Source organism: Salmo salar, chromosome 17 (assembly GCF_965601325.2).
Source record: "Salmo salar chromosome 17, fSalSal1, whole genome shotgun sequence".
NCBI classification, from domain to species: Eukaryota; Metazoa; Chordata; class Actinopteri; order Salmoniformes; family Salmonidae; genus Salmo; species Salmo salar.
The window spans coordinates 15,786,110-15,812,582 of NC_138307.1; the positions used below are offsets into that span (position 1 = coordinate 15,786,110).

The 26,473-nt window shown below is 39.0% G+C and overlaps 2 long non-coding RNA genes across 5 annotated transcripts; both read right to left on the minus strand.

Annotated features, from left to right (window-relative positions):
* Nucleotides 1-616: 616 nt before the first annotated feature.
* On the minus strand, nt 617-26,348 carry LOC106591112 (uncharacterized). Of its 4 annotated transcripts, none has more exons than XR_014381119.1 (7): nt 26,269-26,348; nt 24,041-25,997; nt 23,552-23,672; nt 23,282-23,449; nt 19,032-21,131; nt 13,137-13,556; nt 617-830 (listed from the first exon to the last, which is right to left on the minus strand). It is a non-coding gene; the product is annotated as an uncharacterized LOC106591112 (long non-coding RNA). The 4 variants fall into 4 exon arrangements; XR_014381121.1 differs by having other exon boundaries at nt 13,148-13,556; nt 23,271-23,449; XR_014381118.1 differs by having other exon boundaries at nt 23,271-23,449.
* LOC145861366 (uncharacterized) lies at nt 4,632-6,133 on the minus strand. Its single transcript, XR_014381117.1, has 2 exons — nt 6,048-6,133; nt 4,632-5,776 (listed from the first exon to the last, which is right to left on the minus strand). It is a non-coding gene; the product is annotated as an uncharacterized LOC145861366 (long non-coding RNA).
* Nucleotides 26,349-26,473: the final 125 nt, after the last annotated feature.

Genomic DNA, 26,473 nt, shown 5'->3' on the forward strand with positions numbered 1-26,473 from the left:
ACAGGGCGTGACATGCTGAGGTGATTCCACGGAAGACACTGGATGAAGAAAACGACAATTATATCACAGGAAAACACATGCACACACGCCTGCAGACACACTGCAACACCCCCCCCCCCCCCCCCCCACAAACACACACACACTCTCTCTCTCCACACACACACATACATTTGATTCTCATGAATAACCATTAAGCCATTTGCTAAGATTTCCCCCATTTTGACATGTGGACCTGTTCTCACTCTTACCCTGACGGATCGCTCCAGACACTTTTTCGGTCTTGTCTGAGGTATTTTATATTGAATGTCAGAATGGCCATATTCTGAATACACTCTAGCACTAAATCAATGATCATTTACTACGCTTTTCCATTGAAGGCCATATTGAGGTTAAATCAATGACTGGAGTTTTCAATTGATAAAAAACAAATGACTATCTCATGTTGAAAGTGCAAGTCAGTATAGTGTATTTACTGGTCAATGTATTCCCTATACTGTACTTTGACTTGTCTAGTCATTCCTTGTATTCATATTTTTTTGGTGTATTGTACCTCCTTGACTAATCAATCACATCATTCCATGTATTAGAAAAACAGTTTTGTGTTTGGTTAAATAAGTTATTCTGTATGTTTGTCTCTTTTTTAATGTAGAATATTACATCAAATCAAATCCAAACAAATCACTATCTCTGTCAGATCCATTAGCCTTTATCTTCTGTGGCCAGATGACGTGGCGAGGTCCACATCCTGCTGAACATCCAATCACATCTTATCGGTCCCTGCGGTCTGGTGTGCTGAGAGTCATCTGTGTGGTGGTCTTGGGAGGCCATTACTGTGAGTAAAAGATGTCGAAAATACATATTTTTGGTTGAAAAGATGTTTGAAATCGCTTAAGGATCCACCCTTTTTTTCAATTTTCACCTAAAATGACATACCAAAATTAAACTGCATATTCTTGATACCATTTGAAAGGAAACACTGAAGTTTGTGGAAATGTGAAATTAACGTAGGAGAATATAACACATTAGATCTGGTAAAAGATAAAGAAAAAAACTACATTTTTTTGTATTATCATCTTTGAAATGCAAGAGAAAGGCCACAATGTATTATTCTTGCCCAGGCGCAATTTGTGATTTTTGCCACTAGACGGCAGCAGTGTATGTGCAAAGTTTTAGACTGATCCAATGAACCATTGTATTCCTGATCAACATTTTGTATCAAGACTGCCCAAATGTGCCGAATTGGATTATTAATAACTTTTCAAGTTCATAACTGTGCACTCTCCTCAAACAATAGCATGGTATTCTTTCACTGTAATAGCTACTGCAATTTGGACAGTGCAGTTAGAGTAACAAGAATTAACCTGTTTTGGCTAGGGGGCAGTATTTTCACAGCCGGATAAAAAAAACGTACCCGATTTAATCTGATTATTACTCCTGCCCAGAAACTAGAATATGCATATAATTATTAGCTTTGGATAGAAAACACTCCAAAGTTTCTAAAACTGTTTGAATGGTGTCTGTGAGTATAACAGAACTCATTTGGCAGGCCAAAACCTGAGAAGATTCCATGCAGGAAGTGGCCTGTCTGACAATTTCTTGCCCTTCTTGATTATCTCTATCCATTACAGACGATCTCTGCTGATACGTGACACTTCCTAAGGCTCCCATGGGCTGTCAGAAGGCGGCAAAAAGCTGAATCGTGGCTTTGCAGGCTCTGGTTGAAAAAAAGTAGCGCGTTTGGGTAGTGGCTGGTTACAGTACTGTGAGACTCAGGCTCGTGCCCGCGTCGACCGAATGCTTTGTTTTCTTTTGTCTGTTTACCTAAACGCAGATTCCCGGTCAGAATATTATCACTTTTTTACGAGAAAAATGGCATAAAAATTGATTTTAAACAGCGGTTGACATGCTTCGAAGTACGGTAATGGAATATTTAGAAATCTTTTGTCACGAATTGCGCCATGCTCGTGACCCTTATTTACACTTCGGATAGTGTCTTGAACGCACGAACAAAACGCCGTTATTTGGATATAACGATGGATTATTTTAGACCAAACCAACATTTGTTATTGAAGTAGCAGTCCTGGGAGTGCATTCTGACGAAGACAACAAAGGTAATCAAACTTTTGTAATAGTAAATCGGAGTTTGGTCAGGGCTAAACTTGGTCGGTGTCTAAATGGCTAGCCGTGATGGCTGGGCTATCTACTGAGAATATTGCAAAATGTGCTTTCACCGAAAAGCTATTTTAAAATCGGACATATCGAGTGCATAGAGGAGTTCTGTATCTATAATTCTTAAAATAATTGTTATGTTTTTTGTGAACGTTTATCGTGAGTAATTTAGTAAATTCACCGGATGTTTGCGGGGGTATGCTAGTTCTGAACGTCACATGCTAATGTAAAAAGCTGGTTTTTGATGTAAATATGAACTTGATTGAACAAAACATGCATGCATTGTATAACATAATGTCCTAGGGTTGTCATCTGATGAAGATCATCAAAGGTTAGTGCTGCATTTAGCTGTGGTTTGGGTTTATGTGACATTATATGCTAGCTTGAAAAATGGGTGTCTGATTATTTCTGGCTGGGTACTCTGCTGACATAATCTAATGTTTTGCTTTCGCTGTAAAGCCTTTTTGAAATCGGACAGTGTGGTTAGATTAACGAGAGTCTTGTCTTTAAAATGGTGTAAAATAGTCATATGTTTGAAAAATGGAAGTTTTCGGATTTTAGAGGAGTTTGTATTTCGCGCCACGCCCATCATTGGATATTGGAGCAGGTGTTCCGCTAGCGGAACGTCTAGATCTAAGAGGTTAAAGCTTATTGCCACTATCAGATATGTCTATGTCCTGGGAAATGTTCTTGTTACTTACAACCTCATGCTAATCGCATTAGCACACATTAGCTCAACCGTCCCGCGGGGTGAGACACCAATCTGTAGAGATCCTTATAAAAATAAGTACATTTTGCTCACTGGGATTCTTCAAAATCTTGTGTCCTTGAACGTGTGCAAAGCACTGGGCATCCAAGGCTGCCTCTGTAGAGCCCGGGATCGGTGGTGATCATGGGTCAGTGCGGATTCACGGGTCAGTGCGGATGTATATTCTAGTTTATTTGATTTGATTCACATTGCGGTTGCCACATGATGCTGGATGGTACTTCCTGAATGAGAAGAATCAGAGGGGGGTTGGTTAGGTTAGCAATGCAGCTGAACACATTGTCTGAAAAGTGATGTACTGTATACCGAGTGCTGTACAGGACTTACAACACATTCAGATAGTACTGAAGCTTTGTGATGTGAAGATATGGCTGTTACTGCAAGTGGTTGTGGAGACTGCATTGTTGGGTCTGGTGGACTGACAGAGTTGGCGGCAGAAGATGGAGTAGCCTGGAGGTTAAAACATAATGAATAAAAAAATAATAAAATATAAACTGTTAAAGTGTAAGATAAATGTCATGAACCTTTTGACAGCTTGTTATGATAAAAAGGATTTACAACAGGTAAAACTGGACAGGTGGATTAGACTGAAGATGTGTATGGTTGAAAACAATGCAATGTGTAAAGCACTTGTGTTACTTGTTGGAAGTGGAAGCTGGCACACAGATCACCCCAATCATAACACCCACAGAACATTTTGCCTCTACGTAAATGCTTAACAAGTTCCTCTAGATGTGCAGAAATGCATTCAGTGTAACTGAGGTACAGTATCACATTGTATCATTGACGTCAGTGGAGAAGAATCTGCAACTACAGTACCTGCTCTGTGGCCCCACCTGGCTCCTCCTGGAAGTGGAGGGTAGGAACAACATGGGGTACAATGAAGGATGAATTTTTGGGGTACCAATATTTGTAATTCGATATCAATATAACGGTAGCTGTTATTCTAGTAAGTTTTTTTATAGTTTATATTGTAGTAAATTCATATTCTAGTTTATGTTCTAGTTAATTGTTTTTTATAGTTTAGATTGTAGTAAGTTCATATTCTAGTTTGTGTTCTAGTAAGTTTTTTTATAGTTTAGATTGTAGTAAGATCATATTCTAGTTTATGTTCTAGCAAGTTTTTTTTATAGTTTAGATTGTAGTAAGTTCATATTCTATTTTATGTTCTCGTAAGGTCATATTATAGTTTGTGTGTAGTAAGTTTTTTTTATAGTTTATATTGTAGTAAAATCATATTCTAGTTTATGTTCTAGTAAGTTAATATTCTAGTTTATGTTCTAGTAAGTTTTTTATAGTTTAGATTGTAGTAAGTTAATATTCTAGTATATATTTGTCACAGTATCCACCGAGGATGGCGCCCCCTCCACGGTCGGGCGGCGCTCGGCGGTCGTCGTCGCCGGTCTACTAGCTGCCACCGATCTATGTTTCTGTGTGCTTTGTTTTTTGTCTGATCTAGACCGCACACCTGTCTCTTGTCTGTCATTAGTGGGGGAGGTATTTAGTTTGTTTCTTAGGGTTCGTCTCTGTGCGGGATTGTTTGTTCGTCAGCGGGCAGGTATGTGAACGTCTGTGAACGGTTCTGTGCTTTTGCACAATTCTCCCCCAGCGGATTCCTGCTAGAGGAATGTTGTATTTGCCGGGCTGCGCCCCGTGCGTATTTTTGTTTTCTCGGGGTTTACTGTGTTCTCTGGGCGCACCCTATGCCCTTTTGTTACGCCGAGTGGTTTTTCGGTGCAATAAATATACCGTTCTTACGACACTACTGGACTACGTCTCCTGCTTTTGACTCTGCCCTTTCCTCCTGCCTTAAGAAACCGTGACAATATTGTTAGTAAGTTCACATTCTAGTTTATGTTCTCGTAAGGTCATATTCTAGTTTATGTTCTAGCAAGTTTTTTTTATAGTTATATTGTAGGAAGTATATATTTCTAGGATTATGTAATCAAGCAATAAAAATAATGTCTATGTCTGAAATGTCTATGTCAAAATTTCTGATTTCCTTACCTTTGACTAAGTTTTTTAAAAAATTGTGTAGTCTTAGTGTAAATTTATCACAATACGCCTGGTGACTTTTTTTTTTTCCAGGTTCCACCAGCTAGAGGTGGAAGGTGTTGATGGAAGTCCATCCATGTGCGTAATGTGTCCATTTTCATTGGAATTAGGTTCATAACTATCATCACTGGATTTCTGATTACCTCTGAGAATAACACTGCAACTAAAGGCAGTTGCATCAAATTCATTACGCAGATGAAAAAGTAGTCCATCTGGATTTCCAGTGATTAAGTATATAAGAGCCTGACGGAAGTCTAGTGACTTTGATACCAGATTATCTAATTGAGCATATGAGAGAAATTCTGTCTTGCCCATTTTATTCTTGCAAAAAAGACACTTTTAGACTTCCCTGTTTTAATAGCAGACGCAATATTGGGATCCATAATTCTGTACAAAGGTTTAATATAGAGGTTTTCCATATTAACTGAAGAAATATAAATCGCCAGAAATTATGTAAATGTTGTCCATTTCATTTTTTGATCTATTGTAATGCAACAAGTAATAATAAATTACACTAAGATAATCGTAAAAACTTTTGATGTAAATTACAATAGATGCTTTGGATGGTACATCCATTGAATCATTTACTAACATAATTTTTTTATAAAAAATACAATCTCCAAAATTAAAATGTTGCTTTACTCGATAAATCATTTTACTGATAACCTTTAAGCATTTCAATTTTCTGGGAACATTTTTTAAATTATTTTGAGTTGAAATTTTAATCTTCAAATTTGTTTTTTTTGTAACTTTTATGCCAATAAATGCGTTTTCATTTTCTTTGTACTGAAACACAAAAAATAAATGGAACAGAATTAGATTAACCTTGTTACATTAAACTAACTTGAAGATAAAGGGAGTGGCATGTTTTTCAAGCTTTCCATACAGTCATATGTTGACAAACACTATATGTGATCTTTTGATAAACAGATAAACAAACTCTTTTGATAAACAGACTATTGTAATTACAACATACTCTACATGTAGGTTAACATAGCTTTACCAGTTTAATTAACTGTCATCTAAATGCTCAGAATACGTTTTAAAAGAATCTTACCCCCATGTTGTTCCACTTCAGGTATTGGAAATGGACTGGTGTTGGTTAGGTGTTGGTTATTCATCAGCTTTATTGGGTGGTCAAATTGGGTGTGTCATGTGTGGGTGTTTCTAAGTCTACAGTACACGGATGCATATTCCTTCTTGTCCGCTCGCCTTTCTGTTCAGTTCCCTATGAAACTTTATAGATTAAACTTTATTTCATGTGCATTTGTAAAATCGCAACACACTTCACAATGAAAGATGGCAAACATTAGGCATTAAAATAAGTTAAACAACAACTTCAATCTCCAGGATCTCTCCCCTCTCTTCAAACAGGAATAACAACATAGTTAAGTGATGACGCCAAAGAAGTGAGTGTTTGGAGGATATACAGTTGAAGTCAGAAGTTTACGATGTGACCCAGTCGTTCTTTTTAAATGTTCCATTGCCATACTGGCTGGAAACGTTCTTATCCCTTGCTTGCTAGCTAGCCAACTGTGGCTAACTTACAGTCATGTCAAAAAGTGCAGCCAGAATAACAGCAAAGTATTTGCATTTGTTTAAGATGTTTTCTATTTACATTTATTTGGATACATCTATAACAATGAGCTAATGATGCACGATTTTAACTGGCATAGAAAATGTGCTCTCTCGACAGGACACTGTTGTTCAGAAGAGCTAGCCAACAACACAACTAACACAATCACTTCAAACTGAAGCTGGAAAGACAGCAAACTAGGTGCACTTCATAAATATTTTACGTTTTCGATTGATAATTATTTGTGTATATATCCATAAAAATGATGCTGATTCATGATTTCGACTGGTTGAGAAAAGCTGCCTGCATGTCTATCTCATCCCGACAGCTGGAGATCGAATTTGAATGTTGAAATAATGTTGCAAATGTCAGAGACAGACAGCAACGATTGTACAAATTCTCCAGTGTTGAAAACTAACTGTGAGACGGCCCACAGTCCGGAGCCGAGAGGGAGACGGCCCACAGTCCGGAGCCGAGAGGGAGACGGCCCACAGTCCGGAGCCGAGAGGGAGACGGCCCACAGTCCGGAGCCGAGAGGGAGACGGCCCACAGTCCGGAGCCGAGAGGGAGACGGCCCACAGTCCGGAGCCGAGAGGGAGACGGCCCACAGTCCGGAGCCGAGAGGGAGACGGCCCACAGTCCGGAGCCGAGAGGGAGACGGCCCACAGTCCGGAGCCGAGAGGGAGACGGCCCACAGTCCGGAGCCGAGAGGGAGACGGCCCACAGTCCGGAGCCGGCGCAGCCAGAGTCGTCCTTCAGCCCGATGTCTCCAGCGATGCGCCATAGCGCAGAGACTTCGGGAGGGGTAAAATTTAATAAGTATTTAGCGGGGGTGGACAGGTTAGGTTGGAGTAAGGCCGGAGCCTGACCCACCTCCGTAGTAGGAGGTTGGGGAGGGGGGGGGGGGGTGTAGCACAAGAACCGTCGGTGATGGTGGCCACCCTCCCTCCCCTCCCTTTAGTTAAGATTTTTTTTGTGTGTGTTTATTTTTGTGTAAGGTGCATCCAGGGTCTGCACCTTCAGGGGGGGAGGGGGGGGGGGGGGGGAGAGAGGAGAGTACTGTCACGTCCAGTATAAGGGGTTATTTGTTATTGTAGTTTGGTCAGGACGTGGCAGGGGGTGTGTTTGTTTAGAGTGTTTCGGGGTTTGTTGGGCTATGTTCTATGTTAGTATATTTCTGTTTATCTAGTATGTCTAGTTCTATGTTTAGTTAATGGGGTTGACCTTCAATTGGAAGCAGCTGCTCCTAGTTGCTTCTAATTGAAGGTCCTATTTAAGAGGGGTGTTTTTCTATGGGATTTTTTGTGGGTAGTTGTTCCTTGTTTTAGTGTTTGTTGCACCTGACAGGACTGTTTCGTTTTGTTCTTTTTTTGTATATGTATTTAGTTGTTTTTCCTTCTTCAAAATAAAAAGATGAGTATACATATTCCCGCTGCGTTTTGGTCTAATCCATACGACAACCGTGACATTACCGATGGGTGGGGCACATTGATCATCAGTTATCATATAAAAAAACTGCAAAACATTAGCCTCCAACCTATGAAAAAAGCCTGTGATGGCCGGGCTATCTACTCAGAATATTGCAAAATGTGCTTTCACCGAAAAGCTATTTTAAAATCGGACACCGCGATTGCATAAAGGAGTTCTGTATCTATAATTCTTAAAATAATTGTTATGTTTTTTATGAACGTTTATCGTGAGTAATTTAGTAAATTCACCGGAAGTGTTCGGTGGGAATGCTAGTTCTGAACGTCACATGCTAATGTAAAAGCTGGTTTTTGATATAAATATGAACTTAATTGAACAAAAAATGCATGTATTGTATACCATAATGTCCTAGGAGTGTCATCTGATGAAGATCATCAAAGATTAGTGCTGCATTTAGCTGTGGTTTTGTTTTTTGTGACATTATATGCTAGCTTGAAAAATGGGTGTCTGATTATTTCTGGCTGGGTACTCTCCTGACATAATCTAATGTTTTGCTTTCGTTGTAAAGCCTTTTTGAAATCGGACAGTGTGGTTAGATAAAGGAGAGTCTTGTCTTTAAAATGGTGTAAAATAGTCATATGTTTGAAAAATGGAAGTTTCTGGATTTTCGAGGAGTTTGTATTTCGCGCCACGCCCTATCATTGGATATTGGAGCGGTGTTCCGCTAGCGGAACGTCTAGATGTAAGAGGTTAATGCAACCGCTGTGTCAGATTTCAAAAAGCTTTACGGCAAAAGCACACTTTGCAATAATCTGAATACAGCGCACAGTCACCAAAACAAGCCATACAGATACCCGCCATGTTGTGGAGTCAACAAAACTCAGAAATAGCATGATAAATATTCACTTACCTTTGATCTTCATCAGAATGCACTCCCAGGAATCCCAGTTCCACAATAAATGTTTGTTTTGTTACAATAAAGTCAATATTTATGTCCAAATACCTCCTTTTTGTTTGCGCGTTCAGTTCACTATTCCAAATGCAGTAGCCGCATGCACTGGGTCCAGAGGAAAAGTCAAAAAAGTTGCTTTACAGTTTGTAGAAACATGTCAAATGATGTATAGAATCAATCTTTAGGATGTTTTTTATCATAAATCTTCAATAATATTCCAACCGGACAATTCCTTTGTCTTCAGAAATGTAAAGGAACTCAGCTCGCTCTCTCGGCCGCACGCGTGTGACTGAGCTCATGGCTTTTTTCCAGACACATGATTCCAATAACTCTTTTTCTCTCCCCATTCACAGTAGAAGCCTGCAACAACGTTCTAAAGACTGTTGACATCTAGTGGAAGCCTTAGGAAGTGCAACATGACCCCACAGACACTGTATATTGGATTGGCAATCACTTGAAAAACTACAAACCTCAGATTTCCCACTTCCTGGTTGGATTTTTCTCAGGTTTTTGCCTGCCATATGAGTTCTGTTATACTCACTGACATCGTTCAAACAGTTTTAGAAACTTCAGAGTGTTTTCTATCCAAATCTACTAATAATATGCATATCCTAGCTTCTGGGCTTGAGTAGCAGGCAGTTTACTCTGGGCACAGTTTACTTCCGGACCTGAAAATACTACCCCCTACCCCAAAGACGTTAAAGTTTTGTATACTCACTGTACATTACATTTTTTATTGCTCTGGTATGGTGTATGTGAGGTATCACCTGTATTCATTTCAGTAACTCTATGCCAGTGGAAGGTTAAATAAATAGTCCATTCTCAAATCAAATTCATTTGGCTTCAAAATTGCTTGATTTAAAGGCATAGTATGTGACTTGGTAAGCTGACGGTTGGTATTGGGGAAATATTATGTCACCTGTAGGTACAGAATAATAATTTGTGTGTGTACGTGCATGTGTTATGGCTTCTTCTTTGCATCTTCACATTTGAATTATAGAGTAGGCATTAATGCAGATATCATGAACTGTAGCATATGCCCCCCCCCCCCCCCCCTCCCATCCAGCGCACACACACACACAGGATGTGTAGCCATGAATCGCTGATGAAATATTTAAACTGGGGTAATCATTTGTTCTTTCTTCTATCCTCCCTTTCTCTCCCAGTTCTGTCTCTCTTTCTCTCTCTTTCTCTTTCTATGTGAAGGTCTGTCGTTGTACTCTAGGGGAAACAGGGCGTGACATGCTGAGGTGATTCCACGGAAGACACTGGATGAAGAAAACGACAATTATATCACAGGAAAACACATGCACACACGCCTGCAGACACACTGCAACACCCCCCCCCCCCCCCCCCCCCCACAAACACACACACACTCTCTCTCTCACACACACACATACATTTGATTCTCATGAATAACCATTAAGCCATTTGCTAAGATTTCCCCCATTTTGACATGTGGACCTGTTCTCACTCTTACCCTGACGGATCGCTCCAGACACTTTTTCGGTCTTGTCTGAGGTATTTTATATTGAATGTCAGAATGGCCATATTCTGAATACACTCTAGCACTAAATCAATGATCATTTACTACGCTTTTCCATTGAAGGCCATATTGAGGTTAAATCAATGACTGGAGTTTTCAATTGATAAAAAACAAATGACTATCTCATGTTGAAAGTGCAAGTCAGTATAGTGTATTTACTGGTCAATGTATTCCCTATACTGTACTTTGACTTGTCTAGTCATTCCTTGTATTCATATTTTTTTGGTGTATTGTACCTCCTTGACTAATCAATCACATCATTCCATGTATTAGAAAAACAGTTTGTGTTTGGTTAAATAAGTTATTCTGTATGTTTGTCTCTTTTTTAATGTAGAATATTACATCAAATCAAATCCAAACAAATCACTATCTCTGTCAGATCCATTAGCCTTTATCTTCTGTGGCCAGATGACGTGGCGAGGTCCACATCCTGCTGAACATCCAATCACATCTTATCGGTCCCTGCGGTCTGGTGTGCTGAGAGTCATCTGTGTGGGGGTCTTGGGAGGCCATTACTGTGAGTAAAAGATGTCGAAAATACATATTTTTGGTTGAAAAGATGTTTGAAATCGCTTAAGGATCCACCCTTTTTTTCAATTTTCACCTAAAATGACATACCAAAATTAAACTGCATATTCTTGATACCATTTGAAAGGAAACACTGAAGTTTGTGGAAATGTGAAATTAACGTAGGAGAATATAACACATTAGATCTGGTAAAAGATAAAGAAAAAAACTACATTTTTTTGTAGTTATCATCTTTGAAATGCAAGAGAAAGGCCACAATGTATTATTCTTGCCCAGGCGCAATTTGTGATTTTTGCCACTAGACGGCAGCAGTGTATGTGCAAAGTTTTAGACTGATCCAATGAACCATTGTATTCCTGATCAACATTTTGTATCAAGACTGCCCAAATGTGCCGAATTGGATTATTAATAACTTTTCAAGTTCATAACTGTGCACTCTCCTCAAACAATAGCATGGTATTCTTTCACTGTAATAGCTACTGCAATTTGGACAGTGCAGTTAGAGTAACAAGAATTAACCTGTTTTGGCTAGGGGGCAGTATTTTCACAGCCGGATAAAAAAACGTACCCGATTTAATCTGATTATTACTCCTGCCCAGAAACTAGAATATGCATATAATTATTAGCTTTGGATAGAAAACACTCCAAAGTTTCTAAAACTGTTTGAATGGTGTCTGTGAGTATAACAGAACTCATTTGGCAGGCCAAAACCTGAGAAGATTCCATGCAGGAAGTGGCCTGTCTGACAATTTCTTGCCCTTCTTGATTATCTCTATCCATTACAGACGATCTCTGCTGATACGTGACACTTCCTAAGGCTCCCATGGGCTGTCAGAAGGCGGCAAAAAGCTGAATCGTGGCTTTGCAGGCTCTGGTTGAAAAAAAGTAGCGCGTTTGGGTAGTGGCTGGTTACAGTACTGTGAGACTCAGGCTCGTGCCCGCGTCGACCGAATGCTTTGTTTTCTTTTGTCTGTTTACCTAAACGCAGATTCCCGGTCAGAATATTATCACTTTTTTACGAGAAAAATGGCATAAAAATTGATTTTAAACAGCGGTTGACATGCTTCGAAGTACGGTAATGGAATATTTAGAAATCTTTTGTCACGAATTGCGCCATGCTCGTGACCCTTATTTACACTTCGGATAGTGTCTTGAACGCACGAACAAAACGCCGTTATTTGGATATAACGATGGATTATTTTAGACCAAACCAACATTTGTTATTGAAGTAGCAGTCCTGGGAGTGCATTCTGACGAAGACAACAAAGGTAATCAAACTTTTGTAATAGTAAATCGGAGTTTGGTCAGGGCTAAACTTGGTCGGTGTCTAAATGGCTAGCCGTGATGGCTGGGCTATCTACTGAGAATATTGCAAAATGTGCTTTCACCGAAAAGCTATTTTAAAATCGGACATATCGAGTGCATAGAGGAGTTCTGTATCTATAATTCTTAAAATAATTGTTATGTTTTTTGTGAACGTTTATCGTGAGTAATTTAGTAAATTCACCGGATGTTTGCGGGGGTATGCTAGTTCTGAACGTCACATGCTAATGTAAAAAGCTGGTTTTTGATGTAAATATGAACTTGATTGAACAAAACATGCATGCATTGTATAACATAATGTCCTAGGGTTGTCATCTGATGAAGATCATCAAAGGTTAGTGCTGCATTTAGCTGTGGTTTGGGTTTATGTGACATTATATGCTAGCTTGAAAAATGGGTGTCTGATTATTTCTGGCTGGGTACTCTGCTGACATAATCTAATGTTTTGCTTTCGCTGTAAAGCCTTTTTGAAATCGGACAGTGTGGTTAGATTAACGAGAGTCTTGTCTTTAAAATGGTGTAAAATAGTCATATGTTTGAAAAATGGAAGTTTTCGGATTTTAGAGGAGTTTGTATTTCGCGCCACGCCCATCATTGGATATTGGAGCAGGTGTTCCGCTAGCGGAACGTCTAGATGTAAGAGGTTAAAGCTTATTGCCACTATCAGATATGTCTATGTCCTGGGAAATGTTCTTGTTACTTACAACCTCATGCTAATCGCATTAGCACACATTAGCTCAACCGTCCTGCGGGTGAGACACCAATCTGTAGAGATCCTTATAAAAATAAGTACATTTTGCTCACTGGGATTCTTCAAAATCTTGTGTCCTTGAACGTGTGCAAAGCCTGGGCATCCAAGGCTGCCTCTGTAGAGCCCGGGTCGGTGGTGATCATGGGTCAGTGCGGATTCACGGGTCAGTGCGGATGTATATTCTAGTTTATTTGATTTGATTCACATTGCGGTTGCCACATGATGCTGGATGGTACTTCCTGAATGAGAAGAATCAGAGGGGGTTGGTTAGGTTAGCAATGCAGCTGAACACATTGTCTGAAAAGTGATGTACTGTATACCGAGTGCTGTACAGGACTTACAACACATTCAGATAGTACTGAAGCTTTGTGATGTGAAGATATGGCTGTTACTGCAGTGGTGTGGAGACTGCATTGTTGGGTCTGGTGGACTGACAGAGTTGGCGGCAGAAGATGGAGTAGCCTGGAGGTTAAAACATAATGAATAAAAAATAATAAAATATAAACTGTTAAAGTGTAAGATAAATGTCATGAACCTTTTGACAGCTTGTTATGATAAAAAGGATTTACAACAGGTAAAACTGGACAGGTGGATTAGACTGAAGATGTGTATGGTTGAAAACAATGCAATGTGTAAAGCACTTGTGTTACTTGTTGGAAGTGGAAGCTGGCACACAGATCACCCCAATCATAACACCCACAGAACATTTTGCTCTACGTAAATGCTTAACAAGTTCCTCTAGATGTGCAGAAATGCATTCAGTGTAACTGAGGTACAGTATCACATTGTATCATTGACGTCAGTGGAGAAGAATCTGCAACTACAGTACCTGCTCTGTGGCCCCACCTGGCTCCTCCTGGAAGTGGAGGTGGAACAACATGGGGTACAATGAAGATGAATTTTGGGTACCAATATTTGTAATTCGATATCAATATAACGGTAGCTGTTATTCTAGTAATTTTTTTTATAGTTTATATTGTAGTAAATTCATATTCTAGTTTATGTTCTAGTAAGTTTTTTATAGTTTAGATTGTAGTAAGTTCATATTCTAGTTTATGTTCTAGTAAGTTTTTTTATAGTTTAGATTGTAGTAAGATCATATTCTAGTTTATGTTCTAGCAAGTTTTTTTATAGTTTAGATTGTAGTAAGTTCATATTCTATTTTATGTTCTCGTAAGGTCATATTATAGTTTGTTGTAGTAAGTTTTTTTTATAGTTTATATTGTAGTAAAATCATATTCTAGTTTATGTTCTAGTAAGTTAATATTCTAGTTTATGTTCTAGTAAGTTTTTTATAGTTTAGATTGTAGTAAGTTAATATTCTAGTATATATTTGTCACAGTATCCACCGAGGATGGCGCCCCTCCTCGGTCGGGCGGCGCTCGGCGGTCGTCGTCGCCGGTCTACTAGCTGCCACCGATCTATGTTTCTGTGTTCTTTGTTTTTTGTCTGATCTAGACCGCACCTGTCTCTTGTCTGTCATTAGTGGGGAGGTATTTAGTTTGTTTCTTTGGGTTCGTCTCTGTGCGGGATTGTTTGTTCGTCAGCGGGCAGGTATGTGAACGGTCTGTGCTTTTGCACAATTCTCCCCCAGCGGATTCCTGCTAGAGGAATGTTGTATTTGCCGGGCTGCGCCCCGTGCGTATTTTTGTTTTCTCGGGGTTTACTGTGTTCTCTGGGCGCACCCTATGCCCTTTTGTTACGCCGAGTGGTTTTTCGGTGCAATAAATATACCGTTCTACGACACTACTGGACTACGTCTCCTGCTTTTGACTCTGCCCTTTCCTCCTGCCTTAAGAAACCGTGACAATATTGTAGTAAGTTCACATTCTAGTTTATGTTCTCGTAAGGTCATATTCTAGTTTATGTTCTAGCAAGTTTTTTTATAGTTATATTGTAGGAAGTATATATTCTAGATTATGTAATCAAGCAATAAAAATAATGTCTATGTCTGAAATGTCTATGTCAAAATTTCTGATTTCCTTACCTTTGACTAAGTTTTTAAAAAAATTGTGTAGTCTTAGTGTAAATTTATCACAATACGCCTGGTGACTTTTTTTTTTCCAGGTTCCACCAGCTAGAGGTGGAAGGTGTTGATGGAAGTCCATCCATGTGCGTAATGTGTCCATTTTCATTGGAATTAGGTTCATAACTCATCACTGGATTTCTGATTACCTCTGAGAATAACACTGCAACTAAAGCAGTTGCATCAAATTCATTACGCAGATGAAAAAGTAGTCCATCTGGATTTCCAGTGATTAAGTATATAAGAGCCTGACGGAAGTCTAGTGACTTTGATACCAGATTATCTAATTGAGCATATGAGAGAAATTCTGTCTTGCCCATTTTATTCTTGCAAAAAGACACTTTTAGACTTCCTGTTTTAATAGCAGACGCAATATTGGGATCCATAATTCTGTACAAAGGTTTAATATAGAGGTTTTCCATATTAACTGAAGAAATATAAATCCCAGAAATTATGTAAATGTTGTCCATTTCATTTTTTGATCTATTGTAATGCAACAAGTAATAATAAATTACACTAAGATAATCGTAAAAACTTTTGATGTAAATTACAATAGATGCTTTGGATGGTACATCCATTGAATCATTTACTAACATAATTTTTTTATAAAAAATACAATCTCCAAAATTAAAATGTTGCTTTAATCGATAAATCATTTTACTGATAAGCTTTAAGCATTTCAATTTTCTGGGAACATTTTTTAAATTATTTTGAGTTGAAATTTTAATCTTCAAATTTGTTTTTTTTGTAACTTTTATGCCAATAAATGCGTTTTCATTTTCTTTGTACTGAAACACAAAAAATAAATGGAACAGAATTAGATTAACCTTGTTACATTAAACTAACTTGAAGATAAAGGGAGTGGCATGTTTTTCAAGCTTTCCATACAGTCATATGTTGACAAACACTATATGTGATCTTTTGATAAACAGATAAACAAACTCTTTTGATAAACAGACTATTGTAATTACAACATACTCTACATGTAGGTTAACATAGCTTTACCAGTTTAATTAACTGTCATCTAAATGCTCAGAATACGTTTTAAAAGAATCTTACCCCCATGTTGTTCCACTTCAGGTATTGGAAATGGACTGGTGTTGGTTAGGTGTTGGTTATTCATCAGCTTTATTGGGTGGTCAAATTGGGTGTGTCATGTGTGGGTGTTTCTAAGTCTACAGTACACGGATGCATATTCCTTCTTGTCCGCTCGCCTTTCTGTTCAGTTCCCTATGAAACTTTATAGATTAAACTTTATTTCATGTGCATTTGTAAAATCGCAACACACTTCACAATGAAAGATGGCAAACATTAGGCATTAAAATAAGTTAAACAACAACTTCAATCTCCAGGATCTCTCCCCTCTCTTCAAACAGGAATAACAACATAGTTAAGTGATGACGCCAAAGAAGTGAGTGTTTGGAGGATATACAGTTGAAGTCAGAAGTTTACGATGTGACCCAGTCGTTCTTTTTAAATGTTCCATTGCCATACTGGCTGGAAACGTTCTTATCCCTTGCTTGCTAGCTAGCCAACTGTGGCTAACTTACAGTCATGTCAAAAAGTGCAGCCAGAATAACAGCAAAGTATTTGCATTTGTTTAAGATGTTTTCTATTTACATTTATTTGGATACATCTATAACAATGAGCTAATGATGCACGATTTTAACTGGCATAGAAAATGTGCTCTCTCGACAGGACACTGTTGTTCAGAAGAGCTAGCCAACAACACAACTAACACAATCACTTCAAACTGAAGCTGGAAAGACAGCAAACTAGGTGCACTTCATAAATATTTTACGTTTTCGATTGATAATTATTTGTGTATATATCCATAAAAATGATGCTGATTCATGATTTCGACTGGTTGAGAAAAGCTGCCTGCATGTCTATCTCATCCCGACAGCTGGAGATCGAATTTGAATGTTGAAATAATGTTGCAAATGTCAGAGACAGACAGCAACGATTGTACAAATTCTCCAGTGTTGAAAACTAACTGTGAGACGGCCCACAGTCCGGAGCCGAGAGGGAGACGGCCCACAGTCCGGAGCCGAGAGGGAGACGGCCCACAGTCCGGAGCCAAGAGGGAGACGGCCCACAGTCCGGAGCCGAGAGGGAGACGGCCCACAGTCCGGAGCCGAGAGGGAGACGGCCCACAGTCCGGAGCCGAGAGGGAGACGGCCCACAGTCCGGAGCCGAGAGGGAGACGGCCCACAGTCCGGAGCCGAGAGGGAGACGGCCCACAGTCCGGAGCCGAGAGGGAGACGGCCCACAGTCCGGAGCCGAGAGGGAGACGGCCCACAGTCCGGAGCCGGCGCAGCCAGAGTCGTCCTTCAGCCCGATGTCTCCAGCGATGCGCCATAGCGCAGAGACTTCGGGAGGGGTAAAATTTAATAAGTATTTAGCGGGGGTGGACAGGTTAGGTTGGAGTAAGGCCGGAGCCTGACCCACCTCCGTAGTAGGAGGTTGGGGAGGGGGGGGGGTGTAGCACAAGAACCGTCGGTGATGGTGGCCACCCTCCCTCCCCTCCCTTTAGTTAAGATTTTTTTTGTGTGTGTTTATTTTTGTGTAAGGTGCATCCAGGGTCTGCACCTTCAGGGGGGGAGGGGGGGGGGGGGGAGAGAGGAGAGTACTGTCACGTCCAGTATAAGGGGTTATTTGTTATTGTAGTTTGGTCAGGACGTGGCAGGGGTGTGTTTGTTTAGAGTGTTTCGGGGTTTGTTGGGCTATGTTCTATGTTAGTATATTTCTGTTTATCTAGTATGTCTAGTTCTATGTTTAGTTAATGGGGTTGACCTTCAATTGGAAGCAGCTGCTCCTAGTTGCTTCTAATTGAAGGTCCTATTTAAGAGGGGTGTTTTTCTATGGGATTTTTTGTGGGTAGTTGTTCCTTGTTTTAGTGTTTGTTGCACCTGACAGGACTGTTTCGTTTTGTTCTTTTTTTGTATATGTATTTAGTTGTTTTTCCTTCTTCAAAATAAAAAGATGAGTATACATATTCCCGCTGCGTTTTGGTCTAATCCATACGACAACCGTGACATTACCGATGGGTGGGGCACATTGATCATCAGTTATCATATAAAAAAACTGCAAAACATTAGCCTCCAACCTATGAAAAAAGCCTGTGATGGCCGGGCTATCTACTCAGAATATTGCAAAATGTGCTTTCACCGAAAAGCTATTTTAAAATCGGACACCGCGATTGCATAAAGGAGTTCTGTATCTATAATTCTTAAAATAATTGTTATGTTTTTTATGAACGTTTATCGTGAGTAATTTAGTAAATTCACCGGAAGTGTTCGGTGGGAATGCTAGTTCTGAACGTCACATGCTAATGTAAAAGCTGGTTTTTGATATAAATATGAACTTAATTGAACAAAAAATGCATGTATTGTATACCATAATGTCCTAGGAGTGTCATCTGATGAAGATCATCAAAGATTAGTGCTGCATTTAGCTGTGGTTTTGTTTTTTGTGACATTATATGCTAGCTTGAAAAATGGGTGTCTGATTATTTCTGGCTGGGTACTCTCCTGACATAATCTAATGTTTTGCTTTCGTTGTAAAGCCTTTTTGAAATCGGACAGTGTGGTTAGATAAAGGAGAGTCTTGTCTTTAAAATGGTGTAAAATAGTCATATGTTTGAAAAATGGAAGTTTCTGGATTTTCGAGGAGTTTGTATTTCGCGCCACGCCCTATCATTGGATATTGGAGCGGTGTTCCGCTAGCGGAACGTCTAGATGTAAGAGGTTAATGCAACCGCTGTGTCAGATTTCAAAAAAGCTTTACGGCAAAAGCACACTTTGCAATAATCTGAATACAGCGCACAGTCACCAAAACAAGCCATACAGATACCCGCCATGTTGTGGAGTCAACAAAACTCAGAAATAGCATGATAAATATTCACTTACCTTTGATCTTCATCAGAATGCACTCCCAGGAATCCCAGTTCCACAATAAATGTTTGTTTTGTTACAATAAAGTCAATATTTATGTCCAAATACCTCCTTTTTGTTTGCGCGTTCAGTTCACTATTCCAAATGCAGTAGCCGCATGCACTGGGTCCAGAGGAAAAGTCAAAAAAGTTGCTTTACAGTTTGTAGAAACATGTCAAATGATGTATAGAATCAATCTTTAGGATGTTTTTTATCATAAATCTTCAATAATATTCCAACCGGACAATTCCTTTGTCTTCAGAAATGTAAAGGAACTCAGCTCGCTCTCTCGGCCGCACGGGTGTGACTGAGCTCATGGCTTTTTTCCAGACACATGATTCCAATAACTCTTTTTCTCTCCCCATTCACAGTAGAAGCCTGCAACAACGTTCTAAAGACTGTTGACATCTAGTGGAAGCCTTAGGAAGTGCAACATGACCCCACAGACACTGTATATTGGATTGGCAATCACTTGAAAAACTACAAACCTCAGATTTCCCACTTCCTGGTTGGATTTTTCTCAGGTTTTTGCCTGCCATATGAGTTCTGTTATACTCACTGACATCGTTCAAACAGTTTTAGAAACTTCAGAGTGTTTTCTATCCAAATCTACTAATAATATGCATATCCTAGCTTCTGGGCTTGAGTAGCAGGCAGTTTACTCTGGGCACAGTTTACTTCCGGACCTGAAAATACTACCCCCTACCCCAAAGACGTTAAAGTTTTGTATACTCACTGTACATTACATTTTTTATTGCTCTGGTATGGTGTATGTGAGGTATCACCTGTATTCATTTCAGTAACTCTATGCCAGTGGAAGGTTAAATAAATAGTCCATTCTCAAATCAAATTCATTTGGCTTCAAAATTGCTTGATTTATAGGCATAGTATGTGACTTGGTAAGCTGACGGTTGGTATTGGGGAAATATTATGTCACCTGTAGGTACAGAATAATAATTTGTGTGTGTACGTGCATGTGTTATGGCTTCTTCTTTGCATCTTCACATTTGAATTATAGAGTAGGCATTAATGCAGATATCATGAACTGTAGCATATGCCCCCCCCCCCCCCCCCCCTCCCATCCAGCGCACACACACACACAGGATGTGTAGCCATGAATCGCTGATGAAATATTTAAACTGGGGTAATCATTTGTTCTTTCTTCTATCCTCCCTTTCTCTCCCAGTTCTCTGTCTCTCTTTCTCTCTCTTTCTCTTTCTATGTGAAGGTCTGTCGTTGTACTCTAGGGGAAACAGGGCGTGACATGCTGAGGTGATTCCACGGAAGACACTGGATGAAGAAAACGACAATTATATCACAGGAAAACACATGCACACACGCCTGCAGACACACTGCAACACCCCCCCCCCCCCCACAAACACACACACACTCTCTCTCTCACACACACACATACATTTGATTCTCATGAATAACCATTAAGCCATTTGCTAAGATTTCCCCCATTTTGACATGTGGACCTGTTCTCACTCTTACCCTGACGGATCGCTCCAGACACTTTTTCGGTCTTGTCTGAGGTATTTTATATTGAATGTCAGAATGGCCATATTCTGAATACACTCTAGCACTAAATCAATGATCATTTACTACGCTTTTCCATTGAAGGCCATATTGAGGTTAAATCAATGACTGGAGTTTTCAATTGATAAAAAACAAATGACTATCTCATGTTGAAAGTGCAAGTCAGTATAGTGTATTTACTGGTCAATGTATTCCCTATACTGTACTTTGACTTGTCTAGTCATTCCTTGTATTCATATTTTTTTGGTGTATTGTACCTCCTTGACTAATCAATCACATCATTCCATGTATTAGAAAAACAGTTTTGTGTTTGGTTAAATAAGTTATTCTGTATGTTTGTCTCTTTTTTAATGTAGAATATTACATCAAATCAAATCCAAACAAATCACTATCTCTGTCAGATCCATTAGCCTTTATCTTCTGTGGCCAGATGACGTGGCGAGGTCCACATCCTGCTGAACATCCAATCACATCTTATCGGTCCCTGCGGTCTGGTGTGCTGAGAGTCATCTGTGTGGGGGTCTTGGGAGGCCATTACTGTGAGTAAAAGATGTCGAAAATACATATTTTTGGTTGAAAAGATGTTTGAAATCGCTTAAGGATCCACCCTTTTTTTCAATTTTCACCTAAAATGACATACCAAAATTAAACTGCATATTCTTGATACCATTTGAAAGGAAACACTGAAGTTTGTGGAAATGTGAAATTAACGTAGGAGAATATAACACATTAGATCTGGTAAAAGATAAAGAAAAAAACTACATTTTTTTGTATTGTTTTTGTACTATCATCTTTGAAATGCAAGAGAAAGGCCACAATGTATTATTCTTGCCCAGGCGCAATTTGTGATTTTTGCCACTAGACGGCAGCAGTGTATGTGCAAAGTTTTAGACTGATCCAATGAACCATTGTATTCCTGATCAACATTTTGTATCAAGACTGCCCAAATGTGCCGAATTGGATTATTAATAACTTTTCAAGTTCATAACTGTGCACTCTCCTCAAACAATAGCATGGTATTCTTTCACTGTAATAGCTACTGCAATTTGGACAGTGCAGTTAGAGTAACAAGAATTAACCTGTTTTGGCTAGGGGGCAGTATTTTCACAGCCGGATAAAAAAACGTACCCGATTTAATCTGATTATTACTCCTGCCCAGAAACTAGAATATGCATATAATTATTAGCTTTGGATAGAAAACACTCCAAAGTTTCTAAAACTGTTTGAATGGTGTCTGTGAGTATAACAGAACTCATTTGGCAGGCCAAAACCTGAGAAGATTCCATGCAGGAAGTGGCCTGTCTGACAATTTCTTGCCCTTCTTGATTATCTCTATCCATTACAGACGATCTCTGCTGATACGTGACACTTCCTAAGGCTCCCATGGGCTGTCAGAAGGCGGCAAAAAGCTGAATCGTGGCTTTGCAGGCTCTGGTTGAAAAAAAGTAGCGCGTTTGGGTAGTGGCTGGTTACAGTACTGTGAGACTCAGGCTCGTGCCCGCGTCGACCGAATGCTTTGTTTTCTTTTGTCTGTTTACCTAAACGCAGATTCCCGGTCAGAATATTATCGCTTTTTTACGAGAAAAATGGCATAAAAATTGATTTTAAACAGCGGTTGACATGCTTCGAAGTACGGTAATGGAATATTTAGAAATCTTTTGTCACGAATTGCGCCATGCTCGTGACCCTTATTTACACTTCGGATAGTGTCTTGAACGCACGAACAAAACGCCGTTATTTGGATATAACGATGGATTATTTTAGACCAAACCAACATTTGTTATTGAAGTAGCAGTCCTGGGAGTGCATTCTGACGAAGACAACAAAGGTAATCAAACTTTTGTAATAGTAAATCGGAGTTTGGTCAGGGCTAAACTTGGTCGGTGTCTAAATGGCTAGCCGTGATGGCTGGGCTATCTACTGAGAATATTGCAAAATGTGCTTTCACCGAAAAGCTATTTTAAAATCGGACATATCGAGTGCATAGAGGAGTTCTGTATCTATAATTCTTAAAATAATTGTTATGTTTTTTGTGAACGTTTATCGTGAGTAATTTAGTAAATTCACCGGATGTTTGCGGGGGTATGCTAGTTCTGAACGTCACATGCTAATGTAAAAAGCTGGTTTTTGATGTAAATATGAACTTGATTGAACAAAACATGCATGCATTGTATAACATAATGTCCTAGGGTTGTCATCTGATGAAGATCATCAAAGGTTAGTGCTGCATTTAGCTGTGGTTTGGGTTTATGTGACATTATATGCTAGCTTGAAAAATGGGTGTCTGATTATTTCTGGCTGGGTACTCTGCTGACATAATCTAATGTTTTGCTTTCGCTGTAAAGCCTTTTTGAAATCGGACAGTGTGGTTAGATTAACGAGAGTCTTGTCTTTAAAATGGTGTAAAATAGTCATATGTTTGAAAAATGGAAGTTTTCGGATTTTAGAGGAGTTTGTATTTCGCGCCACGCCCATCATTGGATATTGGAGCAGGTGTTCCGCTAGCGGAACGTCTAGATCTAAGAGGTTAAAGCTTATTGCCACTATCAGATATGTCTATGTCCTGGGAAATGTTCTTGTTACTTACAACCTCATGCTAATCGCATTAGCACACATTAGCTCAACCGTCCCGCGGGTGAGACACCAATCTGTAGAGATCCTTATAAAAATAAGTACATTTTGCTCACTGGGATTCTTCAAAATCTTGTGTCCTTGAACGTGTGCAAAGCCTGGGCATCCAAGGCTGCCTCTATAGAGCCCGGGTCGGTGGTGATCATGGGTCAGTGCGGATGTATATTCTAGTTTATTTGATTTGATTCACATTGCGGTTGCCACATGATGCTGGATGGTACTTCCTGAATGAGAAGAATCAGAGGGGGTTGGTTAGGTTAGCAATGCAGCTGAACACATTGTCTGAAAAGTGATGTACTGTATACCGAGTGCTGTACAGGACTTACAACACATTCAGATAGTACTGAAGCTTTGTGATGTGAAGATATGGCTGTTACTGCAGTGGTGTGGAGACTGCATTGTTGGGTCTGGTGGACTGACAGAGTTGGCGGCAGAAGATGGAGTAGCCTGGAGGTTAAAACATAATGAATAAAAAAATAATAAAATATAAACTGTTAAAGTGTAAGATAAATGTCATGAACCTTTTGACAGCTTGTTATGATAAAAAGGATTTACAACAGGTAAAACTGGACAGGTGGATTAGACTGAAGATGTGTATGGTTGAAAACAATGCAATGTGTAAAGCACTTGTGTTACTTGTTGGAAGTGGAAGCTGGCACACAGATCACCCCAATCATAACACCCACAGAACATTTTGCTCTATGTAAATGCTTAACAAGTTCCTCTAGATGTGCAGAAATGCATTCAGTGTAACTGAGGTACAGTATCACATTGTATCATTGACGTCAGTGGAGAAGAATCTGCAACTACAGTACCTGCTCTGTGGCCCCACCTGGCTCCTCCTGGAAGTGGAGGTGGAACAACATGGGGTACAATGAAGATGAATTTTGGGTACCAATATTTGTAATTCGATATCAATATAACGGTAGCTGTTATTCTAGTAAGTTTTTTATAGTTTATATTGTAGTAAATTCATATTCTAGTTTATGTTCTAGTAATTTTTTTTATAGTTTATATTGTAGTAAGTTCATATTCTAGTTTGTGTTCTAGTAAGTTTTTTTATAGTTTAGATTGTAGTAAGATCATATTCTAGTTTATGTTCTAGCAAGTTTTTTTATAGTTTAGATTGTAGTAAGTTCATATTCTATTTTATGTTCTCGTAAGGTCATATTATAGTTTGTTGTAGTAAGTTTTTTTTATAGTTTATATTGTAGTAAAATCATATTCTAGTTTATGTTCTAGTAAGTTAATATTCTAGTTTATGTTCTAGTAAGTTTTTTATAGTTTAGATTGTAGTAAGTTAATATTCTAGTATATATTTGTCACAGTATCCACCGAGGATGGCGCCCCTACACGGTCGGGCGGCGCTCGGCGGTCGTCGTCGCCGGTCTACTAGCTGCCACCGATCTATGTTTCTTTGTTTTTTGTCTGATCTAGACCGCACCTGTCTCTTGTCTGTCATTAGTGGGGAGGTATTTAGTTTGTTTCTTAGGGTTCGTCTCTGTGCGTCAGCGGGCAGGTATGTGAACGGTCTGTGCTTTTGCACAATTCTCCCCCAGCGGATTCCTGCTAGAGGAATGTTGTATTTGCCGGGCTGCGCCCCGTGCGTATTTTTGTTTTCTCGGGGTTTACTGTGTTCTCTGGGCGCACCCTATGCCCTTTTGTTACGCCGAGTGGTTTTTCGGTGCAATAAATATACCGTTCTACGACACTACTGGACTACGTCTCCTGCTTTTGACTCTGCCCTTTCCTCCTGCCTTAAGAAACCGTGACAATATTGTAGTAAGTTCACATTCTAGTTTATGTTCTCGTAAGGTCATATTCTAGTTTATGTTCTAGCAAGTTTTTTTATAGTTATATTGTAGGAAGTATATATTCTAGATTATGTAATCAAGCAATAAAAATAATGTCTGAAATGTCTATGTCAAAATTTCTGATTTCCTTACCTTTGACTAAGTTTTTTAAAAAATTGTGTAGTCTTAGTGTAAATTTATCACAATACGCCTGGTGACTTTTTTTTTTCCAGGTTCCACCAGCTAGAGGTGGAAGGTGTTGATGGAAGTCCATCCATGTGCGTAATGTGTCCATTTTCATTGGAATTAGGTTCATAACTATCATCACTGGATTTCTGATTACCTCTGAGAATAACACTGCAACTAAAGCAGTTGCATCAAATTCATTACGCAGATGAAAAAGTAGTCCATCTTGATTTCCAGTGATTAAGTATATAAGAGCCTGACGGAAGTCTAGTGACTTTGATACCAGATTATCTAATTGAGCATATGAGAGAAATTCTGTCTTGCCCATTTTATTCTTGCAAAAAGACACTTTTAGACTTCCTGTTTTAATAGCAGACGCAATATTGGGATCCATAATTCTGTACAAAGGTTTAATATAGAGGTTTTCCATATTAACTGAAGAAATATAAATCCCAGAAATTATGTAAATGTTGTCCATTTCATTTTTTGATCTATTGTAATGCAACAAGTAATAAATTACACTAAGATAATCGTAAAAACTTTTGATGTAAATTACAATAGATGCTTTGGATGGTACATCCATTGAATCATTTACTAACATAATTTTTTTATAAAAAATACAATCTCCAAAATTAAAATGTTGCTTTACTCGATAAATCATTTTACTGATAACCTTTAAGCATTTCAATTTTCTGGGAACATTTTTTAAATTATTTTGAGTTGAAATTTTAATCTTCAAATTTGTTTTTTTTGTAACTTTTATGCCAATAAATGCGTTTTCATTTTCTTTGTACTGAAACACAAAAAATAAATGGAACAGAATTAGATTAACCTTGTTACATTAAACTAACTTGAAGATAAAGGGAGTGGCATGTTTTTCAAGCTTTCCATACAGTCATATGTTGACAAACACTATATGTGATCTTTTGATAAACAGATAAACAAACTCTTTTGATAAACAGACTATTGTAATTACAACATACTCTACATGTAGGTTAACATAGCTTTACCAGTTTAATTAACTGTCATCTAAATGCTCAGAATACGTTTTAAAAGAATCTTACCCCCATGTTGTTCCACTTCAGGTATTGGAAATGGACTGGTGTTGGTTAGGTGTTGGTTATTCATCAGCTTTATTGGGTGGTCAAATTGGGTGTGTCATGTGTGGGTGTTTCTAAGTCTACAGTACACGGATGCATATTCCTTCTTGTCCGCTCGCCTTTCTGTTCAGTTCCCTATGAAACTTTATAGATTAAACTTTATTTCATG